Source organism: Phoenix dactylifera, chromosome 15 (assembly GCF_009389715.1).
Source record: "Phoenix dactylifera cultivar Barhee BC4 chromosome 15, palm_55x_up_171113_PBpolish2nd_filt_p, whole genome shotgun sequence".
NCBI lineage: Eukaryota > Viridiplantae > Streptophyta > Magnoliopsida > Arecales > Arecaceae > Phoenix > Phoenix dactylifera.
The window spans coordinates 774,138-791,867 of NC_052406.1; the positions used below are offsets into that span (position 1 = coordinate 774,138).

Consider the following 17,730-nt stretch of genomic DNA (forward strand, 5'->3'; position numbering starts at 1 on the left):
GTCTCCGTCGGTGCCCCCGCCCTAAGCTCCTCGCCGAGCCGAACCGCCTGGCGCACGCCTCGCCGCCGTCGCCACCTGAGCACCTCCTCCGTGATCTCCCCTTTAGAACGCTGCCACCCGAGGACCACCACCTCGGTCTCCCCCACTGCCGCCACTTCCTAGCTGCCGCGCCGGTCATGCCGCCGCTCTCCTCCGAGCACGCCGCCACCGAACTACAGAGCCGCCCACCCCTGTGTTTCCTTCTCCGTGCCGAGATCCATCCCCCTGCCTCTGCTCCGCCGTCGGCCATCCCCATCCCGAACCCTCATCACCTTCCGCCTCCCCTCATCCTTTTTTTTTTCTTTGGGCTGTTGCAGCTCACCCGAGCCCAACACCCCCACCAAAATCTCACCCAAGTCCATATTCCCCCCCCCCCTCTTCCTTCTCTGTCTTGTTGGGCTCGAAGACCCATCAGCCCATCCGGCCCACCACAACCGTTCTTCTTTATTTTAGGTTCGACAGGCCCATTTTCACAGCAAGCCCGATGAGTTGCTGTGCACAAATCCAATTGGAGCTCTTTGAAGGGTCCATCAGCTACAACCGCACTCCTGATCATTGATGAGAGCACAAAAGTGCAATCTACACATCACTTAAATTGGTACTATTGCTAACAAATAATAATAAAAGTGCTATATTGATATTATATTTTTGTTGTATGCAGTTGATCGTAAATCAGAGTTAAGATGCGTATTTGGTACAGATTGGGATGATGTATAACCCAGAACCTGATCATGCTGGAGCATAATTAATCTGATCAAGTACACTTGTACTCGAGCAACACTTGGCAGTCATCTGGAGGCACTGCATAATGGATTCGCCAAGGGTCTAGTTTCATTATCCAAAAGCCCGTGGGGTTCACAGCAGCGGATCCAAGATCCATCTGTGCTTCCTAGCATCCCACGCATCCGAACCAGCTTTCCGGACCCGCATCAGACGCCCCATTCACCGTGATCCAGCCGCGATCATCTCCCGAGCCCCAGCCGTTCGTGAGCTTCCACCCAGCTTCCGGAAATTGAGTCCCAACGATCCTAGACGTTCGCGATTCACCCGTCCGCCTCTTCCATGTCGTCCGCGACCCATCCGCGTCTCAGCCTTCCTCTCAGCCGAGCCCAATGCCCATTCATCCACCCCTTCCGAATCAGCTTCCGGATTAGGAATCAACCCTCCAGCATCCTCCCAGCTTCCTCCTTCCGCGTGCGCCTCCTCCCAGCATCCCATCTTCACCGCATTCCCATTTCTTTGTGGTCGAAAGAAGGAAACAACGCCAAGGATCCATGATCTGCTCTTCTTCCGCAATCCAAGCACTCTCCCGCGATCAGCTCCAGCGCCCGAGCCCGTGAAGCCTCCCAGCATCCCGTCTCCACCGTGTCCGCTTCTCCCGCGCTCTCAGCGATCTGCCGGACCCGCATCCGAGCTCCTCATGAACGCACGCCTCCGTCCGCGATCACAGAGCGGATTAACGCCCCAGCTGCCGCAGCTCTCATCCATTTTCATAGCAGCATCCCGCGATTACCTCCCGGATCAGTGATCCGTTCTTCTTCAACCCGTTCCACGTGCATCCAGCCGTTCGTGAGGTCCACAACAGCGGATTCGTGATCTAATTTTCAGCATTCAAAGCTTCCGGATCCGCATCCCAGATTCCAGTGTCCGTTTTGATTTGCTTGGAAGGTTATTTGGAGGGGTTTTGATTGTATAAAAAGGGAGGAAGAACAGAGGAGGGGGGGCTCCGATTCCGAAAAGAAAGAAAGAAAACAGGGGAGCCGGCTGTTGCGGTTGAAGGAAAAGAGAAGAAGGAAACAGGGTATGCCCTGTTTCCGAAAAGAAAAGAAAAGAAAAAAAACAAAAGGGGAGGTGATTGTTGTAATGTAAAGCTAATTTCTTCGGCAAAGGGTGATGGGAGAACCCTTGATTTGTTACTCTCTTGAAGTAAACTCTGAACCTTGGTTTTAATTGAGTTACATATTTTCATATGTTCTGATTCTCTCCTATTTATTTATTAGATAGATTCATCATGTTTTATATTTATTGATGCATGGATTGCTCTGATATTTGATTTGTCGTAGACATAATTGACACGATGAATGCTTAAACATTGAGTTCGTGTATTCAAATGATATATTTCATGATTAGAACTATTTTTTTATTTGATCCTTGATCGAGAATCTCTGAGTTTATTTGTTGAAAGTAATATTATCAAGGGGGATTCCGGATCCCTTACCATCTCTATCTTATTGAACTTTGTTTAATTCATCTATTATTCGCTGCTTTTAATTTCAAAAAAATCAACTAAAAATTACATCGAAAAATTACGCTGATAATCCATAGATCGTTCCCTGAGGAATCGACCTCGGACTACCGAGTTATACTACTTGTGCGATTCTCCTGCACTTGGGAGAGCGGTTTTATTTTTTGCACCAAGTTTTTGGCGCCGTTGCCGGGGAACGGCTGAGTTATTAGCATAATTTTAGATTTAATTTTTTACCTTAGTAGTTAGTATTTTTCTTTTGAAAAAAAAAAATTGCATCTTTACTACTATTTTTAATTCCCTACACAGTTTGCATCAAACTCTGATATCATAGAAATTAGCCGTCGGATTTGATTAAAATTTGGTCAGCTAGTGCAAGACACATTGTTAGATAATCTGAACGGTCTGATTGACATTCTGATATTTTTAAGACCATCAGATTAATACGAAACCTTGCTGATTTCTGTTTTGAATTTTCTGCATTTATTTTTTAGAATCAGAATTATATTGTTATTATATCTCATTAACCCTTGTTGCTAATTAAAAATTGAAGAAAAGAAACCATAAGAATAGATCAAGGGTGATTATTCAAAAATAAAAAAAAAGGAAAAAAAAACCTAAAATTTCCAATTTCAAGTTTCAAATTTCAGAATTCAAATTTCAAACGTCAACTCATAAAATTTAAAAAAAAATAATTAATTTGCTTGATCGCCTATTCAATGAAATTTAATGTCATGTCATAAAATATTAAAAAAAAAATCTCTTGATTGTTGCATATAGTGTAAGGCATCAACATAAAATATTCTAAGGGCTGAACCTATTTAAAAAGATAAGGTCGGGATTTCATCACTCGTCCTTAGCCCAAAAATCACCCCAGTGCATAAATGTCCCAAGCTTAACTAAAATCAACTAGACGTTGGCCCCTAAGGACATTCAATAGGACGAAGACCACCGAAAGTTGCACCAATTTCGCTCTGTGGCTTAGTTGATGTCTAGGCAAGCTTTGTCCCTATAAGGGAGACAGTTCATCTGTTCGAGGCAAGTGGGTTTTAAGTGGGACCTTTGCGAACGCATCGTGACCCCTCCACTTACCTGGGAGCTTACCTGGTCAACTCGGTTCATTGGACCGGATTGGAGGCTTAGGTGTCCTCTTCAAACCAGTTAGGAGCTGTCTAGAAATTTAAGAAAAACATTAGAAATTGAGGTGTGATGTTTTGTTGCATGTTTGATTGTGAATAAAATTTTTGTTTTAGGATATCGTTTTAGGGTAACTTTAGTTGGTACTTATATTTATTTTTTATTTTCTTTTATTTTTTAAAAAAAAAAAAGAAAAAAAAAAGAGGGAAATATTTTGCATGCTAAAGTGGAATAGGGACGACACCGGTCGATTAAGTCGTACAACTTTAGATCATCCCTTAGGACATACTTCTGAAATTCCTTCGCAATATCTCACACCTTGTGAGATGGCTGATCTAAATGAAGATGCGGGAAGTCACCACAATCGAGAACGAGAACCCCATGTTATGACTCTAAGACAATACCTACAACCGGCTAGGACTAGTCAGCCTTCATGCATAATTTTTCCTGATAATGTAGGTCATTTTCACATCAAACCAGGGGTAATCCAATTGCTGCCCAAGTTTCATGGGTTAGAGTCCGAGAGTCCGTATCTTCATTTAAAGGATTTTGAAGAATTGAGCATTACATTTAGAGTGCCAAATGTCACCGAGGATGTCCTCAAGTTGACATTGTTTCCTTTCTCTCTAAAGGATAAGGCCAAAACATGGCTAAACTCTTTGCGACCTAGATCAATAAGAAATTGGCAAGATATGCAGAGAGAATTTTTAAAGAAGTTCTTCCCCACACAAAGGACCAACTTTTTAAAAAGACATATTAGCAATTTCCAACAAAAAGATAATGAAACATTTTATGAATGTTGGGAAAGATTTAAAGACCTTCTTCTCTCATGCCCTCATCACGGATTCGAAACTTGGAGAACCATTAGTTTCTTTTATGAAGGTTTATCTTCACAGTTAAAACAATTTGTAGAGACCATGTGCAATGGTAGATTTTTAGAAAAACACCCTGATGAGGCATGGGAGTATTTGGATTCCCTTGCTGAGACTGTCCCAACTTTGGGATAACGGGGATAGAAACAACAAGTCTTTGCCTAAGCCTACTAGCTCTGTACAGAGAGGCCTTTACAACCTCAGAACTGAGGATGATCTTCATGCTAAAATGGCAGCCCTCACTAGGAAGGTAGAAGAAATTGAGCTTAGGAAGATTGAGCCTGTCAAGACTATAGAACTTAGAAATGAGTGTTGTGGTATCTGCGATATGTCGGGTCATACTACTACAGATTGTCCCACCATACCGGCATTCAAAGAAGTCTTGCACGATCAAGCAAATGCTATGAACTCCTACCAAAAGCCTTATAACGATCCATACTTGAATACCTATAACCCTGGTTGGAAGAATCATCCAAACTTTAGGTGGAGAAATGATCATCCTCAACAGTCACACCATTCAGCTCCTTCACCTGCACATCCTACTTTTGCATCACCACCCTCTCAAAAGCCAAATATCGAGGATACCTTGCAATCCATACAAACTTTTCTACAAGGTCAAGCTAATATCAATGCTCAAAATACTCGAAATTTTGAAGACATAAGGAACCAATTGTCAATGTTGACTACCGTCCTAAGTACCCAAGAGAAGGGTAAGCTTCCAGCTCAACCCCAACCTAACCCACAAATGCACGGTAGTAATAATACGGCTCCTTCTAGTTCGCATACAGAGCATGCAAAGAGCATCATGACTTTGCGTAATGGGAAAGTCATTGATCAAACCGTCCCATTGAGACCGCAGGTCACTTCTGATTCTGATGCTCCCAAAGTTGATGAAAGGGACAAAGAAGAAGTTGAGGTCCCAACTTCTACTAAGAAAGTTGAATGTCCTTTTCCTCCACCTTTTCCACAACGGTTAAAGCCGTTGCAAAAGCTCGAACCTAATTCTGAAATTCTTGAGCTTTTTAAGCAAGTAAAAATCAACATACCTCTTCTTGATGCAATCAAACAAGTACCTTCATATGCCAAATTTTTAAAGGACTTGTGTACTGTCAAGCGTCGATTAAATGTTAAGAAGAAGGCATTTTTAACTAAAAATGTGAGTGCTATTTTGCAGCACAACATTCTCCCTAAATATAAAGATCCAGGTTGCCCAACCATCTCATGCATCATAGGCGACTTTAGGATAGAGCGAGCATTGTTAGATTTAGGGGCGAGTGTGAATTTGTTGCCATATTCTGTATATGAGCAACTTGGTTTAGGTGAGTTGAAGCCAACCTCCGTCACTTTGCAATTAGCTGACCGGTCAGTTAAAATTCCAAGGGGGATTGTCGAGGATGTATTAGTCCAAGTAGACAAGTTCTACTTTCCTGTCGATTTTATTGTATTGGACACACATCCGGCTTCGAACTCACAGTCTCAGATTCCGGTCATTTTAGGACGTCCATTCCTTGCGACTTCTAATGCATTAATTAATTGTAGGAATGGCGTCATGAAGCTTTCTTTTGGTAACATGACCTTAGAACTGAACATTTTTAATGTGTGCAAACAACCTAATGATCCCGAAGAGAGTAAGGAGGTTGATTGGGTTGAAACTATCGCAGAGGAATATTTGTTAGCTGAAGCATTTAACGATCCATCCGGCGATAGTTTAATTGATTGGTGTTCTAATGGCACCAATAAAGATGATTTGTTGGTCAAACCTAGTATGAATTTTTCGAACGCCATGATGATCAATGGGTGGAGACCAAAAGTAGAAAAATTTGAACAATTGTCGCCTCGAGAGGTGAAAATAGTACCATCCCATGAGCAAGCACCCAAGCTCGAATTGAAACCCTTACCAAAGGAACTTAAGTATACTTTTCTTGGACCCGAAGATACTTTTCCTGTAATCATCTCGTCTGGACTTGATCATACCCAAGAAAGAAAATTAATTGATGTTTTAAAGAATCATAAAGGAGCCTTAGGGTGGTCTATTGCCGATTTGAAGGGAATTAGCCCCTTAATTTGCACGCACCGGATATATTTGGAGGACAATGCCAAAACCACAAGGCAAATGCAACGAAGGTTGAATCCTACGATGAGAGATGTGGTTAAGGCAGAAGTCCTCAAGTTGCTTGATGTGGGTATTATTTACCCAATTTCCGATAGAAAGTGGGTAAGCCCTACTCAAGTTGTTCCTAAGAAGTCGGGTTTGACGGTAGTAGAAAATGAACAAGGTGAACTAGTTCCAACTCGTATCCCGACGAGTTGGCGCATGTGTGTTGACTACCGAAAGCTTAATTTGGTCACACGAAAGGATCACTTTCCTCTACCCTTCCTAGACCAAGTATTGGAGAGAGTTGCAGGACATGCTTTCTATTGTTTTCTTGATGGCTATTCGGGATATTATCAAATTGAAATTGCACCAGAAGATCAAGAGAAGACTACCTTCACTTGTCCTTTTGGCACATTTGCTTTCCGACGAATGCCATTCGGGTTGTGTAATGCACCTGCAACATTCCAAAGATGCATGCTCAGCATCTTTGAAGACATGAACGAGAATTTTTTGGAAGTGTTCATGGACGATTTCTCCGTTTTTGGCGACTCATTTGATGATTGCCTGTCACATTTACAAGCAGTCTTAGCTCGATGTATAGAAAAGAATTTGATACTGAATTGGGAGAAATGTCACTTCATGGTGCCAAAGGGAATTGTCCTAGGACACATTGTTTCATCGAAAGGAATGGAAGTAGATAGAGCTAAGACTGATTTAATTGCTAAGCTACCTGCACCCAAGACGGTTAGAGATGTTAGATCATTTTTGGGTCACGCCGAATTTTATAGGAGATTCATCAAGGACTTTAGTGTCATATCTCGACCATTATGTAACCTCCTATCCCTTGATACACCGTTCAATTGGACTGAAACCTGTCAGGAGGCATTTGAAAAGTTGAAGTCTATGCTTAGCACTGCACCCATCGTGCGACCACCCGATTGGTCATTACCGTTTGAGATTATGTGCGACGCTAGCGACTATGCGATAGGAGCTGTCCTAGGACAACGCAAGGATAATAAGCCATATGTTATTTACTATGCAAGCAAAACCTTAAACGATGCTCAAATGAATTACACCACCACCGAGAAGGAATTGCTTGCAGTAGTATTTGCCTTAGATAAATTTCGCTCTTATATCCTTGGTGCTCCCATTGTTATCTTCACGGACCATGCGGCACTAAAATATTTGTTGGATAAGAAAGAGGCCAAACCACGCTTAATACGATGGATACTTCTACTCCAAGAATTTGACATCACTATCAAAGATAAAAAAGGAGTAGAAAATGTGGTTGCTGACCATTTATCACGATTAGTTTTTCATGATTCAGTGCCACAGTTTTCCATCAAGGACTCATTCCCTGAAGAGCAGTTGTTTGCACTTTCTAGTATACCATGGTATGCAGATATTGTAAATTTTCTTGTTACAAATCGGATGCCAGAGCATTGGGGGTCGACAGATAGAAAAATTTTCTTGCGCGAAGTAAAAAATTATTACTATGACGATCCCTATTTATTTAAATATTGCAACGATCAAATCCTTAGACGATGCATACCGGATCATGATATACAAAGCATACTTTCTTTCTGCCACACTGATGCTTGCGGTGGACACTTTGCCTCTAAGAAAACTATTGCAAAGGTCTTGCAATGTGGTTTCTATTGGCCTACTATGTTCAAAGATGCCCACGAGTTCTGCAGAACATGTGATCCATGTCAACGTATTGGAAGTCTAACTCGTAGGCAAATGATGCCTCTTCAACCCATTACTATTATCGAAATTTTCGATTGTTGGGGCATCGATTTTATGGGCCCATTCCCACCATCTTTTGGATATGAGTACATTTTAGTCGGTGTCGAATATGTGTCCAAATGGGTAGAATCTGTTGCTTGTAAGACCAATGATCACAAACCTGTCCTGAAGTTTTTAAAAGAAAATATTTTTTCACGATTTGGGATGCCTAAAATCATAATTAGTGACGGTGGAAAACACTTTTGTAATAAGCCTTTCGAAACCTTATTGAAAAAATATGGTGTCACCCATAGAATTGCTACCCCATATCATCCGCAAACCAGTGGCCAGGTAGAGTTAGCCAATCGAGAGATCAAACGTATTTTAGAGAAAACGGTGAACCCATCACGGAAAGATTGGTCCTTGAAACTATCAGATGCATTATGGGCTTATCGTACTGCATACAAAACCAATCTTGGCATGTCTCCCTACCGGCTAGTCTACGGAAAAGCGTGTCATTTGCCGGTAGAAATAGAACATAAATCATATTGGGCAATAAGAAAATTGAATTTTGATTTACAAGATGCCGGTCTAGCTAGAAAATTGCAATTAAACGAGTTTAATGAGATTCGCAGAGATGCTTATGACAACGCTAAAATTTGCAAAGAACGAATGAAGATCTTACATGATAAATCAATTCTAAAAAAATCTTTTGAACCTTTGCAAAAAGTTCTTTTATATGATTCTCGCTTACATCTGTTTCCTGGTAAGTTGCGATCGAGATGGACAGGCCCTTACATTATAAAAACTGTTTTTCCACATGGGGCGGTTGAGATTGAGAATCCACGGGATGGTAGAATTTTTAAGGTAAATGGACATAGGTTAAAACCTTTTCTTGAGAATTTTGCAGATGAAGAGAACTCCTTTTCCTTGGGGGAGCCTTCTTATGACTGAGCATGAAGGCAAAGGTATGTGTATATTAGTTAGGATTATTTTTCTAGTTTTGTAGGTTTTATTTTCTGGATATCAACAGCTCAAGGTATTCCTCTTCTCTTTAATATTATTTTCTCTACTGTCTTTCATTATAGCTTTCTTGTATCTATTACATTGAGGACAATGCAATGTTTAAGTTGGGGGGAGGGAAGTATTTTGATTAAAAAAAAAAAAAAAGCATTCTTTTCTAAGCAAATGCACATGTATTCTCATATTGAGTTTGTGCAACTATTACGGCAAGGAACACATGCATATTATGACTGATCAGAGACCTATTATTAGATCCCCGCACATGTACTTAATGATTATAGGAAGGCCTCAGGAGTTCATATTTGTTTAATGCATTTTTATTAAGCCGTATCTGTAAAAGAAGTACGAGTATCCTTGTCCGTACTATAAGGTTCATGATTTGGTTTTCACATAAAGATAGAGGTTGAATACCCTGGCTAGATCACCTAAGTGCCTTATGTTCTGACCTTGGTTGACCTATAGTCACGATACAGTCATGTTATATGGTTCAGTTTACCTTCTCTATTTTGAAAAAAAAAAATTTAAAAAAAAATAAATAAATGAGGAGATGACAAGTCTAACCTCGTGGCGTAGTTTGGTTCGAGTAATTAAGCCCGAGGGGTCTTTTCACCTAATGCCTTGAGCCAACTGGATCAAGAGTCATTGGCCGAAAACTCGCTACATGGACCTTACTAGAGCCTAAAGGGGTTGGACTATTGTAATCACCATATGTCTTAAAAAAAAAAAAAAAAAAGCATGAATAGGGTTGGTCGGGCTGAACCCAGTGACATGTGGTAATGGCTGGTTTGACTCCATTGTATTGGACCTTTGTGTACTTTGGATATTTAGTTGGGATTGATAACTCCTTCTTTTTATGCGAACCATTTTTGACAATTTTTAGACAACATGAGATATTCCGAAAATTTGATGGATCAGGCTCTAATAAACTGTAGTAAACACTTGTGAACTTGAGTAGTACACCTAAAATTCAAGCGGTACCATGTTGTGGTGGAGGTATTAGTACTCTGAGAAAGTCATACTATTTTATGCACACTACACTTTCATATTTCCCCTTGCTTTGATAGTTGCCATGCTTGAAAATATATATTAATTACATGGGTATTAGCTTAGAATTTAGGACCTCATGTCATATCATTCATGATGTTTGTGGGTAACATCTCTACAAACCTTCACGAGACAACACTCGTCCACTAGGGTAACCTAGGGGTTTAACGGCTTGTTGCACGTGCTAAGTACAATCGTGATGCCCTACGAAAGTGGGTACATATCTCAGTTTTATGTCTTTAGCTTTAATAAAAAGTCAAAAAATTGACCAACACTTTTTGTACTCTCATGTGATTATTTACTCTGAATTGCTAGAGACTAGCAATAAGCTAGTTGGGGGGTGTGATGAGAGCACAAAAGTGCAATCTACACATCACTTAAATTGGTACTATTGCTAACAAATAATAATAAAAGTGCTATATTGATATTATATTTTTGTTGTATGCAGTTGATCGTAAATCAGAGTTAAGATGCGTATTTGGTACAGATTGGGATGATGTATAACCCAGAACCTGATCATGCTGGAGCATAATTAATCTGATCAAGTACACTTGTACTCGAGCAACACTTGGCAGTCATCTGGAGGCACTGCATAATGGATTCGCCAAGGGTCTAGTTTCATTATCCAAAAGCCCGTGGGGTTCACAGCAGCGGATCCAAGATCCATCTGTGCTTCCTAGCATCCCACGCATCCGAACCAGCTTTCCGGACCCGCATCAGACGCCCCATTCACCGTGATCCAGCCGCGATCATCTCCCGAGCCCCAGCCGTTCGTGAGCTTCCACCCAGCTTCCGGAAATTGAGTCCCAACGATCCTAGACGTTCGCGATTCACCCGTCCGCCTCTTCCACGTCGTCCGCGACCCATCCGCGTCTCAGCCTTCCTCTCAGCCGAGCCCAATGCCCATTCATCCACCCCTTCCGAATCAGCTTCCGGATTAGGAATCAACCCTCCAGCATCCTCCCAGCTTCCTCCTTCCGCGTGCGCCTCCTCCCAGCATCCCATCTTCACCGCATTCCCATTTCTTTGTGGTCGAAAGAAGGAAACAACGCCAAGGATCCATGATCTGCTCTTCTTCCGCAATCCAAGCACTCTCCCGCGATCAGCTCCAGCGCCCGAGCCCGTGAAGCCTCCCAGCATCCCGTCTCCACCGTGTCCGCTTCTCCCGCGCTCTCAGCGATCTGCCGGACCCGCATCCGAGCTCCTCATGAACGCACGCCTCCGTCCGCGATCACAGAGCGGATTAACGCCCCAGCTGCCGCAGCTCTCATCCATTTTCATAGCAGCATCCCGCGATTACCTCCCGGATCAGTGATCCGTTCTTCTTCAACCCGTTCCACGTGCATCCAGCCGTTCGTGAGGTCCACAACAGCGGATTCGTGATCTAATTTTCAGCATTCAAAGCTTCCGGATCCGCATCCCAGATTCCAGTGTCCGTTTTGATTTGCTTGGAAGGTTATTTGGAGGGGTTTTGATTGTATAAAAAGGGAGGAAGAACAGAGGAGGGGGGGCTCCGATTCCGAAAAGAAAGAAAGAAAACAGGGGAGCCGGCTGTTGCGGTTGAAGGAAAAGAGAAGAAGGAAACAGGGTATGCCCTGTTTCCGAAAAGAAAAGAAAAGAAAAAAAACAAAAGGGGAGGTGATTGTTGTAATGGAAAGCTAATTTCTTTGGCAAAGGGTGATGGGAGAACCCTTGATTTGTTACTCTCTTGAAGTAAACTCTGAACCTTGGTTTTAATTGAGTTACATATTTTCATATGTTCTGATTCTCTCCTATTTATTTATTAGATAGATTCATCATGTTTTATATTTATTGATGCATGGATTGCTCTGATATTTGATTTGTCGTAGACATAATTGACACGATGAATGCTTAAACATTGAGTTCGTGTATTCAAATGATATATTTCATGATTAGAACTATTTTTTTTATTTGATCCTTGATCGAGAATCTCTGAGTTTATTTGTTGAAAGTAATATTATCAAGGGGGATTCCGGATCCCTTACCATCTCTATCTTATTGAACTTTGTTTAATTCATCTATTATTCGCTGCTTTTAATTTCAAAAAAATCAACTAAAAATTACATCGAAAAATTACGCTGATAATCCATAGATCGTTCCCTGAGGAATCGACCTCGGACTACCGAGTTATACTACTTGTGCGATTCTCCTGCACTTGGGAGAGCGGTTTTATTTTTTGCACCAATCATCGCCCACAAGCGAACGACTCTGGTCGTCTACTTCACGACAGGTGATAGAATTTTTACTTTTCTTGGGCTTGTTTATTTAATTATGTTCTAGTTCTCTTATATGATAACCACATTTTGAAAACTTATGTTGCTATCACAATTCAGAACATTGAACCTTTCACTTTCGAATCCGCCCTATTACCCATTAAATCTTGATATTAAATTAGCATACCTTAGTAACAGGATGTTTCTCAATATTATTCAATCAGATTACTTTAGGATCAGAGCAACTGTACTACTTTGCAATCTAATTTCTTAAATTGAATAATCTTAATCCTTAATTCTGAATAATCGAAGTAAAAATTAGCAACATTTAAACTTTAAGTTATTCTTGTGAAGAATTGCTGATCTCTGAAATCATAATAGATTGCATTAGTAGGTTGTCCTGCATCAAATCTGGTCCTGCATCATATTTATTAGGGTTTCATTAGTGACACTACATTTCACATCATCACCCAGTGTCATCATTGCATGCCAACCTATAGTAATATGGAGTACTATCTCAATCAACCTAAAATCCCTGTAGCTACCATGAATTCCGACATTTTGAGGTCTCTCATAGAACAGATCGATGCCATGAGGGCTGTATACAAGGAATTCAAATAAAAGATCCGTGAGCTCATGCAAAATTCTAGGACCCCTACACCGCCAACCTCTATTGCAGCCCAACCTAAAATCAGTTTGGTGCACCACCTGTAATCCTTCCCCATTTTCTTGGGCACCAAACCCAATGCTCAAGGTGTCAACAATTTGACCACATAGCATCCCAATGGTCCATTAGGACCTACCTGATTACTGAATCAGAAGTTAGGAGCGAAGAGGTCGAATATGTCGAAGAAGTCTATGAACCAAATATAGAAGACTATGAAGAAGACTTTGAAGACGAACCTACAGAATTAGATTTTGTCCAAAATGATTCCCAAATAGAGACTATTGATCTAAGTACAACCAAGTCACTTCACATCACTACTGTCGAAGAGGTAGTGAAAGATATTGAGAGCCAGTCACCTGAGTTGGCACTTGTAGCTAAAGATACCCATGCGGAGTCCAACCTTGAACATTCCCCGGTAGTAGTTTTCCTTCTAGAGGAGTTTCATGTTGTAATCCCTGATGATCTTCCGGATGCACTTTCTCCAATGCGTGATATCCAACGCGCAATTGATCTAGTTTCCGGAGCATCTCTGCCCAACCTTCCACATTATAGGCTCAGACCGAATGCATATATTAGGACTTGGAATTTAATATTACCGACAATTGTGTTTGCATATAATAGTTCGGTTAATAAGTCCATAGGCATGAATTCATTCGAAGTGGTGCATGATTACAAACCTAGGCAACTCATAGACCTGTTTTTTATGTCTCATCAGTATATAGTTGTTGAGTCTGCACGATCAATTGCATCACATCCATATTCATTGTATCAAGAAATCAGCAATTGTAGTCACTTTAATAACTTAAAATATAAATCTCTTGCTGACTTACACAAACGTTATAAAGAGTTAAATGAAAGAGATTACGTCATGATAAGAATTAGGCTTGAACGACTTTCTTCGGAAACGTTTAAGAAATTGCAAACTTGTAGTGCGGAACCGTTTAAAATCTTAAAGAAAATCAGTTCGAACGCAAATGTTATGGATCTTCCTAATGACTACGGGATTAGTGCGATATTTAATATTGAAGATCTAGTCCCATACAAAAAGATAATATTCATGCCTTCTGACCTCTTTATTGATATACCTGCCCATGTTGGACACCCTGACCTATTACCTACTATTGAGCCACCACCTCCCAAATTTCATGCATGCAGAGAACAAATAGAACATATATTGGATGAGCAGGTTATTTCAACCAGGAATGGTGGTTACCAACGTTACCTTGTTCGGTGGAAAGGTCGACCAAAGTCTGACGTGACGTGGATTTTTAGAGCCCAGTTGCAGCGCCTTGACCCCAATCTTCTGGAGCAGTACGATAGCCGGCCAGACCTGTACTCGATGGGATCGAGTTTTTCTCATCCGAGAGGAGTTGATGGGGACATCAGAGCCCTTCGTCCAGATGATCCTGATCCCTCGGATTGAGTCAGACCCGGATTGGGTCCATTTGAGCCCGAGTCATTTTCTTCTATTGCATTATTTGTTTTTGTTTTAGTCAAGTCAATTTGGTTCGTTATTTGGTTATTAGACTGGTCAATTGGGTTTATGTAATTGGGTCAATATGTAAGGTCCATATAAAGACCACCCCTCTCATGTATGAGGAACTGATGATTGAATGAAAAAACCCTAGCCTCCTCCCTGTTCTTCTTTCTTCTTCCTCCTCCCCTTCTTTTCTTCCTGCGTCTCTATAACCTCTTCTTCCTTCTCCCTCCCTTGTTCTTCCTCCTTCTCCTCTTCCCCGGCACTTATGCTACATCAGCTTTGGTATCAGAGCTTCAGCTTTGCCCCTGCTGCCAAAGCCACGATCCAGATTCTTTTCTTTCCCTTGATTCTCACTCAAAAGAAAGGGGTTCCTCTCTCTCGGTTTCACCAGTGAACGGAAAAAAAAAGAAACCTCTACGGCGGGATCCTCCACCGCCCGTCACACCCACGACCACCATCACTCCCGCTCGCCGCCGCAGGCCACCTGCGGTCACCACCTCGAAGTAAGGTCAGGTCCCCATCCTCCCTCTCGGTTGTCACTGTTGCCCAAAAAGACAACCCAAGAGGGGGGGGGTGAATTAGGTTTTAAGTAATTATTGCAAATAAAAACTTAATGAGCAACTAATTAAACCTTATTGCAAGTGGATTAATTAGTTTACTATATGCAGTGAATGAAGGGAATGGAAGAGACAATGAAACAATCACAAACACAAGAGATTTTATAGTGGTTCGGAGCTAACCCTTGCTCCTACGTCTACTCCCCAAGCTTCACTTGGGAGTTCACTATAATCCCACGGATTACAGCCGGTTGTTTTACAAGTTCACAACCCAACTTGTTGTTTTCACGAGATCACAACGAACTCAGTCGGTTTTCACAGGCTCACCAACTAGAACCATCCGATTGTTTTTTCCGGGATCACAATCGAACCCTTACACCGTTGGTTTTAACTTTGGCTCACCAACAAATCTCAACAACCTTGATTCAATCCCCTGATTGAATCAAGTAACAAGAAAACAGTTTTTTAAAGAGTACAAGGAAAGCTTCTTAAAAAGCAAATATGAACAATATAAATAATGTAGAGTTAGAAGCCCTCAAACAGATTTTGGAAGAGGAAGTAGGGGCTTCTCGAACTCTGAGTCTCCTCTTTGAATGTACTGAAGATCTGATGTCAGAGGAGAGCCTTGAATGCGAAGGAAACCTTTGTTGGATGAAGTTCAATGCGCTTTTTTCTTCTTTCTCTTGTATTTACTCTTGAGAGCCTTTGGTAGGTGAAAATTCCTTTTTATTTGAATGGAATAGCTCTCTTGGTGTCTATTACTGTTCACTCTAGCTATTTAAGCAGTCCACTAGCCGTTAGGCACCTTTTTATGGCCGTTCTGCACAATCTGCAACTCCTGACAGTGTATCCGTTGGGATCGGAGTCGACTCGCTCGATCTGGAGTCGACTCGGCTGTTGCTGCAGTCGACTCACGCTTTACTGGAGACGACTCGCCCCACTGTTCAGGATTTGAATTAAAGTGTTTTTCCGTTCTGGAGTCGACTCGCCAATGTCCGGAGATGACTCGGCCCTCTGGAGACGACTCGTTCTCCGGGTTCCAGAGATCTGTTTTTCTGTATTTCTTTCTCGAGTCGACTCGGCTCATCTTGGAGTCGACTCGGCTCTCAGAGTCCGAAAACTGTTTCTCGGTGTTTTGGTTTGAACTGCCTCGGAGTCGACTCGCACTTTGTTGGAGTCGACTCGGCTCTCAGAATCCGAAAACTGATTCTCTATGTTTTGGTTTGAACTGCCTCAGAGTCGACTCACACCTTGTTGGAGTCGACTCGGCTCTCAGAGTCCGAAGTTGGTTCTCTGCCTTCTAGTCTTGCTTTCCTCTGAGAGTCGACTCGTACTTAACTAGGAGTCGACTCGCTAACCTTCAGAGTCGACTCGTAACCTTTTGGAGTCGACTCGGTTGCAGGGTCTGATATATTGTTCTGTCTTTCTTCTGTTACCCTTTGGAGTCGACTCGGAAATGTCGGGAGTCGACTCGGAAACCATCAGAGTCGACTCGAACCCTTCTGGAGTCGACTCGCTGACAGGGTCTGAAAATCAACTTTCTGTCTTTCTGTCAGTTCTCAGTCGGAGTCGACTCGTAGTGTACCGGAGTCGACTCGAGCATGTGCCAGAACTTCTGAAACACTTGGAGTCGACTCGTAATCTTCCGGAGTTGACTCGAGCTTCAGACTTTGGTTCAAACTGAGTTCCAAACTTAGCCAAAATGTATTGAACCAAAGCTAGAGACACTTAAGCATAAATTCACAAATATTTGACTGAAACACTAGATTGAATTTATTAGTATAACATCAGATATACTCAATTGCTTTGAGCTCATCAAAATCAAATTGGGTTATAATCAATCACTCCACAATCTCCTCCTTTTTGATGACAAAACATTGAGTATTTGTAAAGTGAATTGCTCAACCAAAAAGAGATTTATAATAAAGTTTTGAAATGAATTCAAGTGTCTAGTCATTTAATTTATCCAAAATTGAAAGGTGTGAAACATTAAATCCTGAAGTTAAAGCTCCCCCTTTCATTTGGAATTATATAAGCCTTCATATCATGCAATCAATTGTTTGGCTTATATGTGTTTAATGAATTTGCTTACTTAAGATTTCAGATTCTCTCCCTCAACATATGCATTCAATTTTGTTTAGATTCTCTGAATTTTCTTTTAATGTCTTGAAGCTTTTGAGCTTAAATTTTTGGTTTTAGAGGAAAAATCTGACAATTTATTATTGAGTATGATTCAACTAATCTCCGAATATCTCTTGAATAGATTCTGGAGATTACTCCTTTAGGAGCCCCAACAGAGAGATAATGAGCCTCGAGGTATCGAATCCACTTAGAACAAATTACTTTGTGCTTTAAGAATTTTCTTTTTATTGATTTCCTTTACATTTCAATTCAATATATTTTCTTCCCCTTTTTGTCATCATAGCAAAAAGGCAGAAAGCACAGAAAAGTACAAGAACTCAAGAATGCACAATTTTGAAAGAAAATTTCTACTCATTGTATTAAATTCAAATTTGAGTACAAGTGTGATTACATATCAAAAAAGTCCTCAAGGGACTGTACATCATAAAAAACAGATAAAAATATGCTAATTTTTCTTTGTAGTGGAG

General features: G+C 41.3%; 1 non-coding gene and 1 pseudogene across 1 annotated transcript; one reads left to right on the forward strand and one right to left on the reverse strand.

Annotated features, from left to right (window-relative positions):
* Positions 1 to 4,159: 4,159 nt before the first annotated feature.
* LOC120113366 lies at positions 4,160 to 4,268 on the reverse strand. The gene has a single exon (XR_005515278.1). It is a non-coding gene; the product is annotated as a small nucleolar RNA R71 (small nucleolar RNA).
* A 58-nt stretch (positions 4,269 to 4,326) lies between these two features.
* Positions 4,327 to 10,652, forward strand: LOC120113319 (annotated as a pseudogene).
* The last annotated feature ends 7,078 nt before the right edge of the window (positions 10,653 to 17,730 follow it).